The sequence below is a fragment of the Ptychodera flava genome, chromosome 4 (genome assembly GCF_041260155.1).
Source record: "Ptychodera flava strain L36383 chromosome 4, AS_Pfla_20210202, whole genome shotgun sequence".
Lineage (NCBI taxonomy): Eukaryota > Metazoa > Hemichordata > Enteropneusta > Ptychoderidae > Ptychodera > Ptychodera flava.
In genome coordinates, this window is record NC_091931.1 from 47,736,322 (window position 1) to 47,753,894 (window position 17,573).

Here is a 17,573-nt window from a genome sequence, read left to right on the forward strand (position 1 = left end):
TACACTAGCTCGAGTGTGTGTGTGTGTGCGTGTGTGTACGTGTTTGTTTATGGATGCTTGTTTGTAATGTTACTTATTTTTTTTATGACAACTTTAATGTACTTTATTTTATCTATAAGTGTTGTAAAGCGCACTGAGATTTTATACTATTATGTAATGCGCTATAGAAGAAATAAATATTATGATTATTATTTATTATCAACTTAACCAAATTACTGTCAATTTAGTAATAAACGGAATAATTCAATCAAAATAGGAAAATAATAATGAAAATAATCCAAATAATCCAAATCATCCTACATAAACATACCCAATGTCTCCAAAATCTCAACTATCCGTCCGCTGTGAAGTAATTCAGTAACGCAAATCACAATATGTAAATGCACATGATATGTAAATGCATGATATGTAAATGAGTTTATCCTTTAGTCGTTATGCATGCCAATGTATTCTGATTAGAATCACACAAAACTTCTCAGGAATGCAAGCAAATATTTAATGCACATGCAATAATCATCTATATATTATATGCATATACACACGACAATACAGTTCACAGCTGCTTGAAAAATCGGACTATCTTCAACAGTCCTCCTCTTCCCCAAAAATGTCTGAATGCACTAGGTCAGCATATCTTCATTCAACAGGTTACAATAATGGCACCCGCCCGGTGTAGATTCACACGGTTGTTACACACATGTGGTAGGAAATCTCTGCAGGCTATTCATTCTAGGTGAGACATTGGTCAGGTACTCACACTCTGGTTGTCCAATTGTCTTAAACCATAAACTCCTTAGTAACTGTTGTACTAATCACTGTCCAGCTTTCTCCATCATACATACATAAGTGCAACAATTTCTGCTAAACAGCTTCAGAATTCAAGAAAACTGTTTCTCAAGTACAGCGACTAATCTGCACTGATTATTTCGCCGACAGCACAATCTCAGCTATGTGTTCACAGACTTCATAATCACATAGTCGTACCTTTGAATGAGACAATAATTTCTGAACATACACGTGTCCTTGGTCAGCACATTCGAGGCACAAAATCTTTATAGACGTCTACAAAGTCACCGATTCTGGTTAAAACTTCATAGGAATGTTCTGTACATCAGGATAGCATACACATTTCAACCTCAGTAGCTGTTCGTTCCAAACTGCAAACTCACTGCTGTCCAAAATCATCTCAATCAGAAGTTCAAAAATCATGATGCTCACTGCATGCCGTCTATGGTGTGACTCCCAAGAGAAACGTGTCTGTCAGAGCAATGTCTCACAGTGCGTAGGACTACAACATTCAAATTAGAAGAAGTGATTAATTACTAACAAATAGGTGTTATTGATGCATCTTATCACTCACAGTAATTGGAAACATTTTTAGAGTAAAGTTATATTTGATAAAACATCACAGATTGCAAAATCAATCTTTAATAGGGACATACTATTCGGAAATATTTTGCTGTGCTCAAAGCCATTAGCGTGAAAGGTCAATATACGGAATTTCCCAGTCTTAGGTTGCAAGGACAACCAGTATCTAGCACCATCTGTGGCCACAACACACATTTCTGATACATGTCACCACCTATGACCATCACACACGTTTTTGCGAATATATGTACAGCATATGGTTACATAAGCAAATGCCATGTGTTTCGCGGACAGCGTTTTCGAGTTTCTTACGTATCGATAGTTCTATGATGCATGCGTAGCTTCTATACGAGGTTGATAAAACTTCAAAATCAACACTCCTTCAGGCCAGAAATCTGAATTCAATAGAGTCAAAATTTACCGAATTAAAATTGACACGGAAGGAAGCGTATGTCCTATATTTTTATATCTTTATGTGTTTATATTTACATTTTTTGCAGTCTTTCACATTCCAGGACCCTGATATCAATAACCTGTAAGATGTATTTTATCAGATGATCGGCGTTTGTATTAGGACCACGCCTACTGACAAAGATCGACTTTCTCTGTGATAGAACCGGCACTAGCCCGTCATGCTTTTATGCCGAGTCATACTTTTGACAGCTTGTTGGCCGAGTGATCACTTGTCTTGTGTGGGCGAATCGCATTTTGACATTAACGACTTAAGGCTCCAAGACAAGAAATTGACCTCTTTAATCAAACAATGTTTAATAAGCTCATAACCCCCGTACAGAATACATTTTCTGAAAGCCTAGATATAGGGGAAGATTTTGGTAATCACAATGTCACCATTGTTTACATAACTATCACGTGACAGGTAATTTGCATAACCTTTAAAAATTCGGTTTTCCCCATGTTTTCTCTCAATACTTCAAAATATCTGACTCAAACTTACTGGAATGCAAGCTGTCACAACGGTCTTCAAACGTGTGTCTCAGTTTTTTTTATGTCTTGCCTAGTTTTTATTTTAGCACAATTTTAAAGAAATTGACTAAGGTTAAATTCACAGCTCTGGAAGTTTTTCTGGCATAAAAACTGTTTAAGGTTTAAACAATTCTGAGACACGCTTTTGAAGATCCTAAGGACAGCTTGCAATCACAAATTTCAGCCACATATCTAAAAGAATTGAAACAAACATATAGGGAAAACCGATTTTTGAAAGGTTATGCAAATTACCTGTCACGTGATAGTTATGTAAACAGCGGTGACACTATGGTAACCAAAATGGTTCCCTATATCTAGGCTTTCCGTAAATATATAATTTACTGGGGTTTTGAGCTTATTAACCGCTAGAAAATTGTTGGCTTAAAAAGGCTGAATTCTCGTCTTGAAACCTTAATGGATATTCCAGTAGACTTCGCTGCTGCTCACTGCTATTCCATTTATGGCCTTTTCTGAAGAGGTTAAAGGTATTTGTGTATGGTGGCGATAAGTAACCGTTGTAAAATCATCAGCATTCTATCCAAAATAGTTGTATTAACATATTAACATTCTTCTTTTTGTCGTTTGTGGATACTAGATCGATGAATTACACTATGTCAACCAGGATAGCAACGACAAACAGGAACAATTACCTACCGTGACGATCACTAACCAAGCTACCTCTCAACCACGCCACATGACAATATAATCTTCACAGAAGAAATGAATAAGTAATGTAGACATATTTCCAGTATGTGAAGCTCACACAAAATCTCTACTGGCCAAGCGGACCAGCAACTTTAGAAAATCACTGGCCCTAAAGAAAATCAACTGGTCCGATCCTCAGGTCAAATCAAAATATAGTGCAGATTTTTTACCCGCGCTCAGTATAGGGGCCTAGAAAATTTGATCGGAAAAATAAAAGACACCCCTTCTCAAATTGATTTTGTGCCTTTTAATTTTTTTAAAGGAAAGGAATCGAAAATAACTATCAAAACCAAAAGTTTTGGGAACTGATCTTACTCAAAAAAACCTTTGAAATCTGTGAAAGGTTAAGCACAAACAAATAAAACAATTCTATTTCTTACTAAACAGCCGTTTAACAACAAGTATTTCAATATCTAAAGTCGAGAAAACGAGCACAAGCGTGGCTTGAAATATGTGCCCACACGAAAAAGCTAAGCGTCCAGAACCTCAATCAGGGATGCGTATGGCGTGTAATCCATGCCAAAATTAACACCTTACATTTTGAGCCAACCTACATGCAACTCTCACGAAGGTACATGCAACTCTCACGAAACTGCATGCGATTCACAAAGCTACACGCAACTCTCGCGAACGTGCATGCAACTCACGAGGCTACATGCAACTCACGAAGCTACATGCAACTCACGAACTTGCATTTTGAGCCAAGCTACATGCAACTCTCACGAAGCTGCATGCGGACTCACCAAGCTACATGCAACTCTCACGAACGTGCATGCAACTCACCAAGCTACATGCAACTCTAACGAACGTGCATGCAACTCACGAACTTGCATGCAACTCACGAAGCTACATGCAACTCGCGAACCTGCATGCAACTCGCTCGAACCTCATGCAACTCTCTTGAAATGCATTCGCTTTGCGCTGCGACTTATTTGAATCGGACTCCCTAGATTACCTTTGAAGCTCAACTCATTTTGCTTGAAGCTCGTTTTTGAGCTGAACGCATTCGTGTCGGGGGAAAGTCCGTGTGAAGGGGGGACTTGGTTGGGGTAAACCAATTTTAAATAGGGTCTGCTGCATGCTGCCTTCGATTTAAATAAAGGCACTTCTGGGTTGAGAAAACCATACGTGAATTGGAGTACACTATGTCGGTTAACGTGTGTGAATGAGGTTCTATCGTATTTTATTTGACTCTCATTTTACTTCAAGTAGACTGTGCCACAATGTGGTTTACAATAAACCAACCCATCATTAAAGTGACTAACTTTGCTCCGACAACGCGGAAGCTTATGAGACGTCACAACGCGTCATACCAACGTCATATGACGTATTCAGATGTGTTCTGCCAGTGAGCCAGGGGATCTGAAAAAAATGACTCGACATATACCGGTAGTATATGCAGTGCAACAAGCAACTTGAGTTGCCCGTCGCATTGCCTCGTTTGTACGATGTCATCGTGTCACTCGATTACCATGGACGAAAACAACAATTGTCTGCGCAGCGTAAAAATCTCCGTGCTGTGTGAATTTATCTCTGCGCTCATGGAAATTCTCCGCGCTGTGTAAAATCTCGGTGCTCTTAAAAAATCTCCGCTGTGTAAAATAAATCGTGGCGGTGTGTAAAAATCTCGGCGCTGTTGAAAACTCTCCGTGCTGTGTAAAGATCTCCGCGCTGTGTAAAATAATTCGCGGTAGTGTGTAAAAATCTCGGCGCTGTTTGAAAATCTTGGTGCCTTTTAAAATTTCTCTCTACTGTTTAAAATTTCTCCGCAGGCTGTTTCAAATCTCCCTGCTGGGAGACAATTCTCCGCACCGTTTCAAATTTCTCTCTACTGTTTGTTCTCTGCGCTATTCACTTCCGTGACTATTCAATAAGGAAAATGAGGGCAACTTCACACAGCGTATGCGTACAGCTGGCGATGTTTTACGGGTCGAGTATTAGCCTGCTAAATACGTAGTCCTTACAATCGCCTTGTCAGACGTAGACAAAACAAATTGAAATCATAAAAGTCGACAGGAAGTGGCCCAAGGATATATCCTTTACAATCGAATTAATGTAAGAGAACAATTTACAAAAACACTGAACATTTGCAATGTGCAGATTGCCTTAAAGGATGGTTACCTATGTACACTATGATGAGTGATTCCTGGAGATTCCAACATCACCGACAGCTTCAGATTTTATAATTACTTTCTGGGAGGTCGTTCACAATTATTTGTCCAGCGGAGGCTTTTCATAATTTTGTTTACCACCTGATTTTTTAAAGTTTCATACTTCAACTCGGACAATTTGCGTATATTGCGTACTGTACCCTGCCTAAATCATCAAGTCATACAATATTTTCACAGTACATTGACCGTATCGACATCGATAAAATACGAGTCGGGATAAAATAGAGTAATATATTTACAAGTTTTTCCTTCGCGACCGGTCGTAGAGTCGTGGCGATAAATGCCAAGAGAAATAGAATATTTTTTCAAAGTTTTTCTTTGAAGAAAAGGTCGTTGGGTCGTGGCGATGCATGTCAGGAGAAAGTTAAGTAGTTTTTCAAAGTTTTTCCTTCACGACCGGTTGTGGGGTTGTGCACATGCACATGGAGAGAGTGTACGTTGGTATACATCGCCCCCCTCGTGTCAAAGAATGATGGTATCCTTGTAGCGTTTCTAATGGCATCTACATTGCGTTTGAAACAGCCACAACACAACATTAATATTAGTTGAATTCCATTTGTCAACAACAACAACATCACGACTAATAAACATAAACAACAATACAGACAACAATAACAACAACAACTAGATTTCTTGGTTTTATGGTTTTAACATTAAAGATAGCAGAACTCAGAATGAACTGAGAGGTTGTTCCATATAAGCTTTATCGAAATGGGTACTTTCTAAATCTTTAAATGCTTGCGTTATGGTAGGTGTCAAAATTAACGATCTGATTTCCCTACAAAATGAGAGGCCGCGCTGGTCGCCATGCTAATCAGACGAGACTAGCGATCCTGGCAGGCAGGCTATGACCTCGGCCTGTTCTTAGTTTAATGTTAAAACCATAAAACCAAGAAATCTAATTTCCATGAGCGCAGAGATAAATTCACACAGCACGGAGATTTTTACGCTGCGCAGACAATTGTTGTTTTCGTCCATGGTAATCGAGTGACACGATGACATCGTACAAACGAGGCAATGCGACGGGCAACTCAAGTTGCTTGTTGCACTGCATATACTGATATGTCGGGTCATTTTTTTCAGATCCCCTGGCTCACTGGCAGAACACATCTGAATACGTCATATGACGTTGGTATGACGCGTTGTGACGTCTCATAAGCTTCCGCGTTGTCGGAGCAAAGTTAGTCACTTTAATGATGGGTTGGTTTATTGTAAACCACATTGTGGCACAGTCTACTTGAAGTAAAATGAGAGTCAAATAAAATACGATAGAACCTCATTCACACACGTTAACCGACATAGTGTACTCCAATTCACGTATGGTTTTCTCAACGCAGAAGTGCCTTTATTTAAATCGAAGGCAGCATGCAGCAGACCCTATTTAAAATTGGTTTACCCCAACCAAGTCCCCCCTTCACACGGACTTTCCCCCGACACGAATGCGTTCAGCTCAAAAACGAGCTTCAAGCAAAATGAGTTGAGCTTCAAAGGTAATCTAGGGAGTCCGATTCAAATAAGTCGCAGCGCAAAGCGAATGCATTTCAAGAGAGTTGCATGAGGTTCGAGCGAGTTGCATGCAGGTTCGCGAGTTGCATGTAGCTTCGTGAGTTGCATGCAAGTTCGTGAGTTGCATGCACGTTCGTTAGAGTTGCATGTAGCTTGGTGAGTTGCATGCACGTTCGTGAGAGTTGCATGTAGCTTGGTGAGTCGCATGCAGCTTCGTGAGAGTTGCATGTAGCTTGGCTCAAAATGCAAGTTCGTGAGTTGCATGTAGCTTCGTGAGTTGCATGTAGCCTCGTGAGTTGCATGCACGTTCGCGAGAGTTGCGTGTAGCTTTGTGAATCGCATGCAGTTTCGTGAGAGTTGCATGTACCTTCGTGAGAGTTGCATGTAGGTTGGCTCAAAATATAAGGTGTTAATTTTGGCATGGATTACACGCCATAGGATGGGTATAAGTTTTGGCACCACAAACACCGGATCACATACACATATGGAGTCATTACAACAGTTGACTCTTTCAAAAATGATTCTGGCTTCTCCTCTTTGAGGGAAGATGACTATCATCAAATACAAATAACTAGGGCAACTGATGAAGAGAGGGATATTGAAGTGTCGAAACCCACGTGAAAGACGAATCACAAAAATGTAATCTCTACAGGTGAACAAGGCTAATGGCCATCAAGGTCAAATTACAATCAAGGCGCGATTTGCACAATATTTAAATAACGGACATTTACTTTCTAGTATCGAAGTTTGACGTCCAAAATATTTCTGTCATACATAACAATCTATATGGGTCTAATATCAATACTGGGCGATATTTAACTCAGGCTGATACCTATCGGCGATGTTGAGACTCTAATAATCGATACTAGACAATTCTAGAATGACTTGCCTCGCGCATCAACACACCGCATCTGTGAAATCACAGATATTTACTTGATATTTATCGGCTGTGACTCTAATATCGATACTATACAATGACTTGCCTTGTGTCTCTTGCACGTCTGTGGTGGCGGGGTTAAAAACGTAAAGGCAAAAACCAGCACGTAAAAGACAAAACACCACCGCTATGGACCCACAGCTAGTGACTCTAAATATCGATACTAGTCAACTCTAGACTTTTAAATCGCGGGTAAATATCCAATGTATATCGGAGATTTTACCACCTCACAGATCTTGACAAGCCCGACTTCCTCAATCCGACCCTAACTTCTATACTTGACAATCCTATACTTGTCAAATCGCGGGTAAATATTCGATATATCTCGGGGATTTTACTTGTACCTTGCAGATCTAGCCCACGCTCTGGCCAAGCCCGATTTTCGAGGTCCGACTCTACTAGACTTGTCTAAAACTGTGGATAAGTATCTTATATTGGAGATTTCACAACCTCACATATCAGACCAAACAATTCTAATTTCGATACCGTGTAGTCTAATAGCTGTAAATATCCGATATCATATAAAAGTGCAATGTCGCGGCGCGGTTTCCTCGAAATCCAGTTTACCTCGACACGGTAGATACGCTGAACAATGACTCTTTTATGACCACAACGAGAGCTCGAACCGCACACATGCTTAACTAATGGCGAGCATAACTGAATAGCGCCACTACTGTCGCGAGAAAACATGAGGTAAGGTTTTTCGCCTACACACGCGATTGTGCACCACCTTTGTCGAAGGTCGATTCCCTCCAAGGTTGTGCTGGCGTTCATGCTGAAGCTTAGACAAAGCTTTGATTCAAAAAAATCAAAGTCAAAGGTTGTATTGCAATCTTGTACAAAGTTAATACCCAAAGTTTGAATAAGCATATTTTCTAAGGTTAAATACAACTTCAGCCTTAGAACCTTCGTCAAATGTTCACAATGAACCTTTCGACAACCTTAGTTTTCCGAAAGGTAATAGACAAAGGTTACTTTCACAAGGTAAAATAGAGCTTCAGCCTTATAACCTTAGTCAAATGTTTACAATGAACCTTTCGACAACCATAGTTTTCTGAAAGGTTGGACAAAGGTTACCTTCAGAAGGTTAAATAAAGCTTCGCACCGGGAACATTTGTTGAAGATTTGATTTGAACCTTCAGATTGCGTGAAGGTGTGTGTGTCCTCAGCGCTGGTCATATACCATGTGAAAAGAGGGGTGTCCGTATTACATCTTGAGGGATAAGCAATAAAGAAGCGACCGAGAAATGCGGAAACTACACTGAAAAGCGTGTTTTACAGGCGATTTCGCTTTTTGAGTGGAAAAATTGCTTCATCATAAAGTTCAATATCATATCATACATTATAATTCTAACGTTATTTTCACTTGCACTTGACCGAGAATCTTTCTCAAAAGTGGTTTCGGCAACATAACCACGTCCATCTTAAAATGAAAACGAGGTTATATACAAGAATTCGGATGTTGTTTTTCGTGCCCGTCCTGGTAATCCGGCTTTGACAAACGATCTGGCAAACATAGTGGACTTCACTATAAGCATGGAGGTAGGAAGAGACGGAGATCTGACTGCTGAACATTTTGCGAGGGCTCCGAAGAGGATTTTATCAAAAGACCAGAATGTTTTCCCGGATCTTACACGATCTTCAAGGTAAGTTGCCACGCGCCACGTAACGTATGCAGACGACAAAATGTTTCAAAATTACCTTCTGTGAATACTTTACATCGAAAAAATGAAAATGAACGTTGTACCTGGCTAATCTTTAAACAAATGGAGTAATTTCGTGAAAAATATATGGAAAATATCATGACCAACAAAACTAAAGTATCAGCAGTGGGCTTATCGATGATAGTTTGACAAAATCGCACCACGACGCGATGGTCACCAGATCTGCAGAAGGACGCCTTTATCAAAGTGGTTTTGTCTCCCTGAATGTTCTGACACGATCGGTTACAGTCCCAGATTTTGTCACGGTCACTCCTGACCGCTGACTTAGCTGCAGTATAGTAGTGGCTCGAGGTTTAGCTTGGGTATTTGGATCGGATGGCAAAATTTTGTTTTACCGTCCGACCCAAATACCCGGCAAAACCACTGAGCAGCTGCTCCTGACCGTGATTTTGTGTAATACGTGTTGTCTTCATCAGGTTGTAGCATCTCAATCTGACAAATGTTCCTATTTGCCAACATTGCATTAGCAGTGTCCCTAATGTCTCAGTTTCAGTTTGCAACCCATGGGTGCAAAAGAGTAATTGACAGATTTTCTTTTTTCAAATTTTTTCAGTGAAAGTTCTTGAGGGAGGCTGTTATGCCAAATGTTTTGTTATTGGTCAATGGAAAAGAATGACTCTCCTCATAAACTGTCTGTAAGTATTGAATCCTCTCAGTATGTTATTTGTATTCACAGTAATATTTTTTTGTATTTAATACACTTTATTAGGTTTTCTCAAAGTGTACAAGGTAATATTAATGTACCAAGGTGTACTTATAAATATGTTTTTTATCAAATTCTCAACTTGATCAAAGTATGCGTTGATTTTCCATTTATGACCAGTGATCTAGTAAATATATAAATTTCCACTCATGAGTCAGAAAGGTCTGCCTTCCATAAACATTAAAAGAAAATAAATAAAATACAAGAACCAGTCAATTTATCTTGAACAGATCTTGAGAAATGTATGGCTAGAGGGTGAAGTTAACATTTTGAAAAGTTTTTGTTATTTTTTTTGCTCTCCTTATCAATGCAGTCAATATGTCAGGATTCCAAATCACGTTGTTCAAATAGTGTGTGGCATGTCAGTAAATGAATTCATGTTAAGGTGTAAATTCAATTGTCAAACAATAACAATCACTGAAACACAAACTCCAAAATCTGTATTGACAAAGTGCAGACAGAATTTTAAATTTGGTTTTCCATGACAATGTATGTGATGCAATGTAAAAATACTGGCAAATTGTCATCAATGGAATTACTTTGCTTGTCTTTTGTAGATCACTTATCTGAATAACAAGCCAGTGAAGGAAAATCATTGCCATGTACAGCCTGGAAAGGGTTTTGCAACCATATTTCTGCCATGCTGTATCAAATTACACACTACAAAACCATGGGATCAGAACTGTTCCAGAGATTTAGAGCAACACATCTGTACCACAGTGATGGCATATACCATCCCGGATCAACAGCTCCAAAGCCTGAGACGACTCCTGCAAAAAGTTTGTGAAACCAAAGTGTAGCTGTCGTGAAGCATGCGTGAAAAGTACACTTTTAACAATCCCATGAACACTGAATTTCCTGATTTTCACTTTATGACACATTTGCAGGAGAGTTTATTGCAACATCACAAGTTTGTACAATTACTCCTATAGTGCTTCCAGACAACCTTGAGAACCTAGCTGCCTCTCATTGAAACAGCTCTTGGTAATTTTGTAGTTGGTAGTTGTCTCTAACACTAAAAATTAAATGTGCCCAAAACAGAAAATGCTCCTATCTTAATTTGAGCGGGGAATATACAGACTGAGAAAATCTCATTCTCAGGAAAATTTAGTGATTTCAGCTAAACAGTAGACTTGCTGACACTTATTGCCAATATTTATCAAATGACATGTAATGCTGTACCTATACTACAGACAATGAAAGTATTATCAACATTGCATTGTAATTAGAGATATAGGTAATGAATTATCAAAACAGTGTAGTATGTTGTGTCATTTAATATGCTGGTTTTTGTGTGTTCAAGTTGATTTAAAGGATTTATTAAAATATGTTTTCACTAAAAATATGTTGTGTACATGCTGATATACAAGGGCTTACAATCACTTGAAAAGACAATGATTAATTGGTGTGACAAAAGGCAATTTGATGTAACGGGCTGGTATGGCTCTGTAACTTTCAATGATTTTCACTATTTTTGTCCTTAGGTCAACTGCAGTTTCTTTTTCTACTCCCTAAGGGACTGGTCAGTTTCTTCATCCTGGGGGGGGGGGGGCGGTGGATTATTTTTTGCCGACGTCAAAAACTGGTTGACCCCCCCCCCTATTCCAAATGTTGAAAATAGGGTGACCCCCCCTATTCCAAATTTCGAAAACAGGGTGACCCCCCCCGGCGCGCGACATAGGTAAAACAAAAGGTGGACATTATATATATATATATATATATATATATATATAATTACATATATTTATATTTTAAATAGTCATTCTATGTTTTAATGAAATTGTTGACATGTCAGTTGTAAGATAGGAATTTCAAAATGTAAATCTTAAAGTTTGAATACAGTACATTTTGAATGAGCTGTATTTTGAATGAGCTGTGAATGTATTTCACACTTTCTATGCTTAACCAGATGTCCTGAACTGTTGTACAGAAATGGATGTCAATCATTAATATCAAAGAGGAAAAAGCAGTGAATCAAAAACTTTTATGGGTGTTAAGACTTGCCAACCATCCAATTAAATCTCCTGAGAAGCCATAGAGAGCTTTTTTAGCCAAATCTGATGTGCACAGTGTCTGAGAGGACCTTTTCTTGTAACATTGAAACCATAAAAAACACAGGTAATAATGACAAAAACTGTCTTTTTTAACTGTTATTTTGTTCATAAAAAAGCATCTTTCTACAGAAAACCAGTGACACAAAGGAAAATAATTGCATCAATGAGAAGGAAAGATATCTTGTCATTTTTCTATTTCTAAAATAAGTCACTGTATCAAATATATATATTGTGAAATATTTGTGCATGTTGCTTTCTCATACTGAATTCTCATAGAGAGAACAGAAAAGTATCAGGAATTTGTCATCCTTTTCATATGAAATGCAGATTTCATAATGGTACACTTTCACTTAGCAAACATCAAGATATCTCTGAATATTAAAGTATGGCACCCGAAGGGCGCGCCGAAAAATATGAAACATCCTGATATCTCCGATATATATGCCTTGTATATTAAAGTCATGCACCTGAAGGGCATGCTGAAAAATGTCTGATATATAAAAGTAATGAGCTTGAAGAGCACGCTGAACAATATTGAACATACAGATATCTCTGATGTATGTATGCTTGATATGTTAAAGTTGGGCGTGCTGAAAAATATGACTGATTATTAAAGTTACGCGCCCGAGCCGAAAAATACAACTGAATGATGAAATTTGTGGCTGACACTAGCATTTTAGGCAATGATGAGCCTGTTTCAAAATTCAAAAACACACTGACCCCCCCTATTGGGCATTTCAAAAACATGGTGACCCCCCTATCACCAAAGTCAAAAACAGGGTGCCCCCCCCAGGCTGAAGAAACTGACCAGTCCCTAAGCCATGCTGAGTTACACAGTGTCAAATATGTAAATTCAACCTGTACATTGACAGACTGCGATATTAGTGTTGACAAATTAAGTGAACACTGGTCTGGATAAGGGTTTAAATGCAAACAATAACTGAATAGTTTACAAATTCATGTATTGACCCTGTGTTGACGAGCTAAGTAATTGTTTCAATATGCTTCCAGGAGTTACACAAGAACTTATAACTGACATTCAAAACAAAAAAAAAATGAAAAAATCATCAAACTGGTCCTTGTGATTCTTGAACAAAGCAAAATGTAAAACACACATTGGCAAACACAGTTAACAGAAGACCAGAGTGAAGAAGACTTATTGAGTATTTCAGAAGGAAAGAAAAGAGAAATAAAATTAAACTTTGGGAAAATAAACTTAAAAGCAATAAGTCACATTTCATAATAGTTACCTGAGATAAATTACAGCAGATTGTAACCTTAACTTTTGATGATTTTTACAGTAAATTTGTTCTGCCTTACAATTAGATTTTTTAGTTCTACATACAGCATGAAATGCCAAAATGAATGACTGATATTAAATTTCTGAACAGAACTTGTATAAATGCTATTGTTAAGGATTGAATTTCACTCTATTGTCAACGATATTGTAAGCTATCTACACTGTACCTGTAGGTTATGTTGAAAAGCCAAGCACTGGGCATTTCATCATGATGTATCATCTACAGAACAAGAAAGTGCAACTGTAATAAGTTAGTAAAAATTACTGTAAAAATCATCAAAAGTTACCACTACTGTACCTCAAAAGGAATAAACCTTTAGATAATATTGGCAGCACAAAGCTTTGAGAAGGGTTGCATATGACAACATTGGTCAAAGGTCAGAAGGTCAATGGTTCATTGAAGGTTGGAAGGTCGAAGCTTCAACAGTGGTTAATACGATGAAGCTTTGAACAAGATCAGGAAATCAAAGCTGCAGTAAAGGTAGGTAGTTTGAAGATTTAACAAAGGTCAGAAAGAGGAAGCTTCGAAAGAGGTTGGTATGTTGAAGCTTCGACAAAGGTCAGGAGGTCAAAGATTCAACAAAGCTCGGCAGTAAAGCTTTCCCGAAGGTTGGTTCATCAAAGCTTCAACAAATAGGCAAACCTTGGCTGAAGGTTAAAATCACGAATCTTCAAATAATCTTGGTACGCAAATTGGTATTCGAAGCTTGGGCGTGAAGCTTCGTCTGAGCTTCGAACAAGCTTTGCCAAAGGTGTTGCACAATCGCGTGTGTAGATGCAGTAACCGATCAGTCTGTTGAGTTTTTGCGAATTTCACGTTTTGCAAATCTCTTGAAAGAATAAATTTCGTATCTCTGAATAATTTGTCAGGTATTTAGCTAAGCAAAACGTTTGGGTAAACTTCTTTCCATATAGAGAAAGTTACTGGCCCGCGTCTTTAGGAACAGCAGGACATCTTTCAAGAGTTATTGGTCCGGCATGAAAATAGCTGGTCTGGGGCCATCGGGTTAGCGTTAATTTCGCACGCTGCATATATCATACTTTCCTTAGAAGTTTAACTTGCTCTATTTTTCAAGCTTTCAATATAACAAGCCGTTGAGGCTTGTTATATTCAAAATAGAAGAAAGCTGTTTAACTTGATGTCTGACTCAGGTCGCGAATACATACAAATGGTTTGCGAGTTACTTTTCGTTTTGAAGTTTCTGTACGTGACTAGAATATCGTGATAGTGTGAATAGACCAGTTTTCGAGTAATAAACTTACTATTAACTGATTATAACGTTCAGATACAGTCTACACATATACAAAGTCTACATATATTCTCACCTTTGTAAGATATCGGTCTTCAAAAAGTTGCAGTCCGAAATTCAGTTGGCCTCTGTTTGTGTTTATAGCATTGTGTTAATATATATAGCACGCTTGACTCGTCAGTACCTGCGCTGGTTTAATGAAGTCGACGGCGTAAATCATGTGATTCCGTGACGAGTTAAATTACCAGATTGTTTGCTAAGGGATTTTCGCCCCTGAGGTCTCTTCATAAAGTAGGCAGTGATCGAACAGATTTCTGATACCTTGGCCGTCTTCTCATCAAAATCACGAAATCATACAACTTAAACTAGTGGCGCGGCATAAGCAAAATTTTCATAACAATTGTGCATTTATGATAAAAGCATGAAATTTGGTATGAATGTAGATTATCATAATATCAATCAATTTGGATACGAGCCACCACAGATTAAGCCTCGTTCTGGTGTGGCGGCCATTTTTAAATATGGCGACCATCAGTCACTATAAAATCCCCTACTTGCTGCTCTACGGATGATTCTGTGGGGAATAGTGGATGTATTTCCATCATAAGTGCCCATTAATATTACTATTTGCATATTTTTATAAGTATAGAGACTTGTTCTGGTGTAGCGGCCATTTTGAAACATAGCAATCTTCAATTACTGTAAAATCCCATAGGTGCTGTTCTACGGATGATTCTGTGGTGAAGAGTGGAGGTATTGTCGTAATAAATGCATATTAAGATTACCATTTGCATTGTTTAATGTTTGATTATTTCATTTTCTATGAAAATCGAGTTCTCTTAATAAAATTATTGACAACATGGCTGCCACAAGGCCAAAGTGGAAGATTCAAAATTGCCAAATTTAATGTTTTTTTTTACGATGAGCAGCTGTTAGCTGTCCTTTGTAAGAAGACTTTCAGAAGGTACCGTTAAGAGTTTTTATTTTATTTTATTTGTAATAGTTGATGCACATGTTTCAGCCATTTTTAGGGTTGTAGCTGTTGTGTGTGCATTACACGTACGGCACACTCACAAGATTTTGCAAACTATTGGCCTAGATCGGCCCACGGGAATGAAGAGTTTGAGTGTAAGAACAGCGAGTCCCATGTTCTGCCAATGGATGGGGGTTCTTGAGTAGAAACGTTGAATATGAGCAATATTCTGGCACTCTAATTATCGTTTCTAAACTTTATAATTAGCCATTGACGAGTTTTGCAGGGCGTTTTGCTCAAAAGGCCTAACATGGAAAATTGTGCGGGGAATTTAACCCAATCCTTCACTCTTGTTCATCTACATTCATACATAGGTCTACATACAAAAACATAATAATATTTACTGTATAACATTTTTTTAAGTTTGAACGCTGAAAGCAATAACATTTTGGGGGAAAATCTCTTATATGTCACCATAATTGTCCTCTTAGAGATTTATCATGTAAACTACAATTAGTGGCGCCATTTAGAATTTGACCACGTGGAGAACACGATCATATTTTATGTTATTTTTGGCTATATATATATATTACGTTTTATACATTGACTTTTTATACATTGCTTTTCATAATTCATTTAAGAGACCGATCTTGTATAATTTGATATAAATTTCATGATTTATAAATTAGTTTAAGAGTTATTTCAACGTCACGTCAATGGTCTATTGCACGAAATATAGATTCATGCCAATCATTACAGCCCTGCGCCCACACAGAACTTGACGGGTGGAAACCGTCGATCTCGCCTGAAACGACGTTCTGCACCCCGTCTATCAGTTATGCATAGTTTACCTTTCTTCTTTAAAGGAAGGTACGCTTGGCACCTTTTGGTCGTCTTCGCAAACGAACGGCTGTTCCAATTATGCGGTTTCCACCCGACTAGATTTACCAACAGCGCCACTGTCGTATGTTAAAAATGTGAACGAGGCTCCCCACCTTACTTTCCAAATGTTAAATTTGTGTCGAGTTTGTCTTAGATTCGTTTCGGATATGTGTTCCTACATAGCTCTACTGGTCATATTTTGAAGAGTGCCGCAAAATCATAGTATTGCCAACTCTAATGCGTTTTCGTTAAACCTGTCTTCTTGTAGGTCATCTGCTGAGCTCGATTTGTAACATAACATGGCTAATAGGGTAACATTGGAAAGTAATTGTATTCTTCTTTCAGATGACATATTGTAATTTGCAATATCTTCCACAGTTTTTATAAACTATGTCCAAACTTACCCCATACCCAAACTTTACATTGCAAATTACTGGCACTGCTTATCTCAAATTCTACCAATTTGTACCCAGACATATTACAAAGGGCAATGCTTTGCATGGAATATGTTTTATTTGCTACAGGCATACGTCAAAATATAAAAGACTTTTAACAGCAAAACTATTGGGATGCAATGGCTGTTACAGTCATGTTTAAAGGGTACTTAAAGTCAAAGTATTGCGAATATTTGTTAAGCGTGTCTCCTTGTAAGTCATCTGCTTAGCTTATATTTTAATATTTTAACATTAAATGGTTTATGGGATAACATTGGAAAGTAATTTTATTCTTCGTCAGATGACAAATTGTAATATGCAATATCTTCCAATGTTTTTATAAATATGACCAAAAATTAGCCATACTCCAAACTTTATTGAAAATTAATGTCACTGCTTATCTCAAATTCTACAATCCTTTTACCTAGACATATAATAATAGGCACTGCCTTGTATGAAATCTCTTTAATTTACTACCGGGACGCGTCATAAATATGAAATAGACTTTTAACAGAAAACATATTAGAATGCAATAGCTGTTATAGTCATGTTTTGAAGGGTATTGTAAAATCATGATTTTGA

The 17,573-nt window shown here is 38.0% G+C and overlaps 1 long non-coding RNA gene across 1 annotated transcript; it reads left to right on the plus strand.

Annotated features, from left to right (window-relative positions):
- Positions 1–9,099: 9,099 nt before the first annotated feature.
- On the plus strand, positions 9,100–11,505 carry LOC139132016 (uncharacterized). The gene is made up of 3 exons (XR_011552236.1): positions 9,100–9,317; positions 9,949–10,030; positions 10,656–11,505. It is a non-coding gene; the product is annotated as an uncharacterized lncRNA (long non-coding RNA).
- The last annotated feature ends 6,068 nt before the right edge of the window (positions 11,506–17,573 follow it).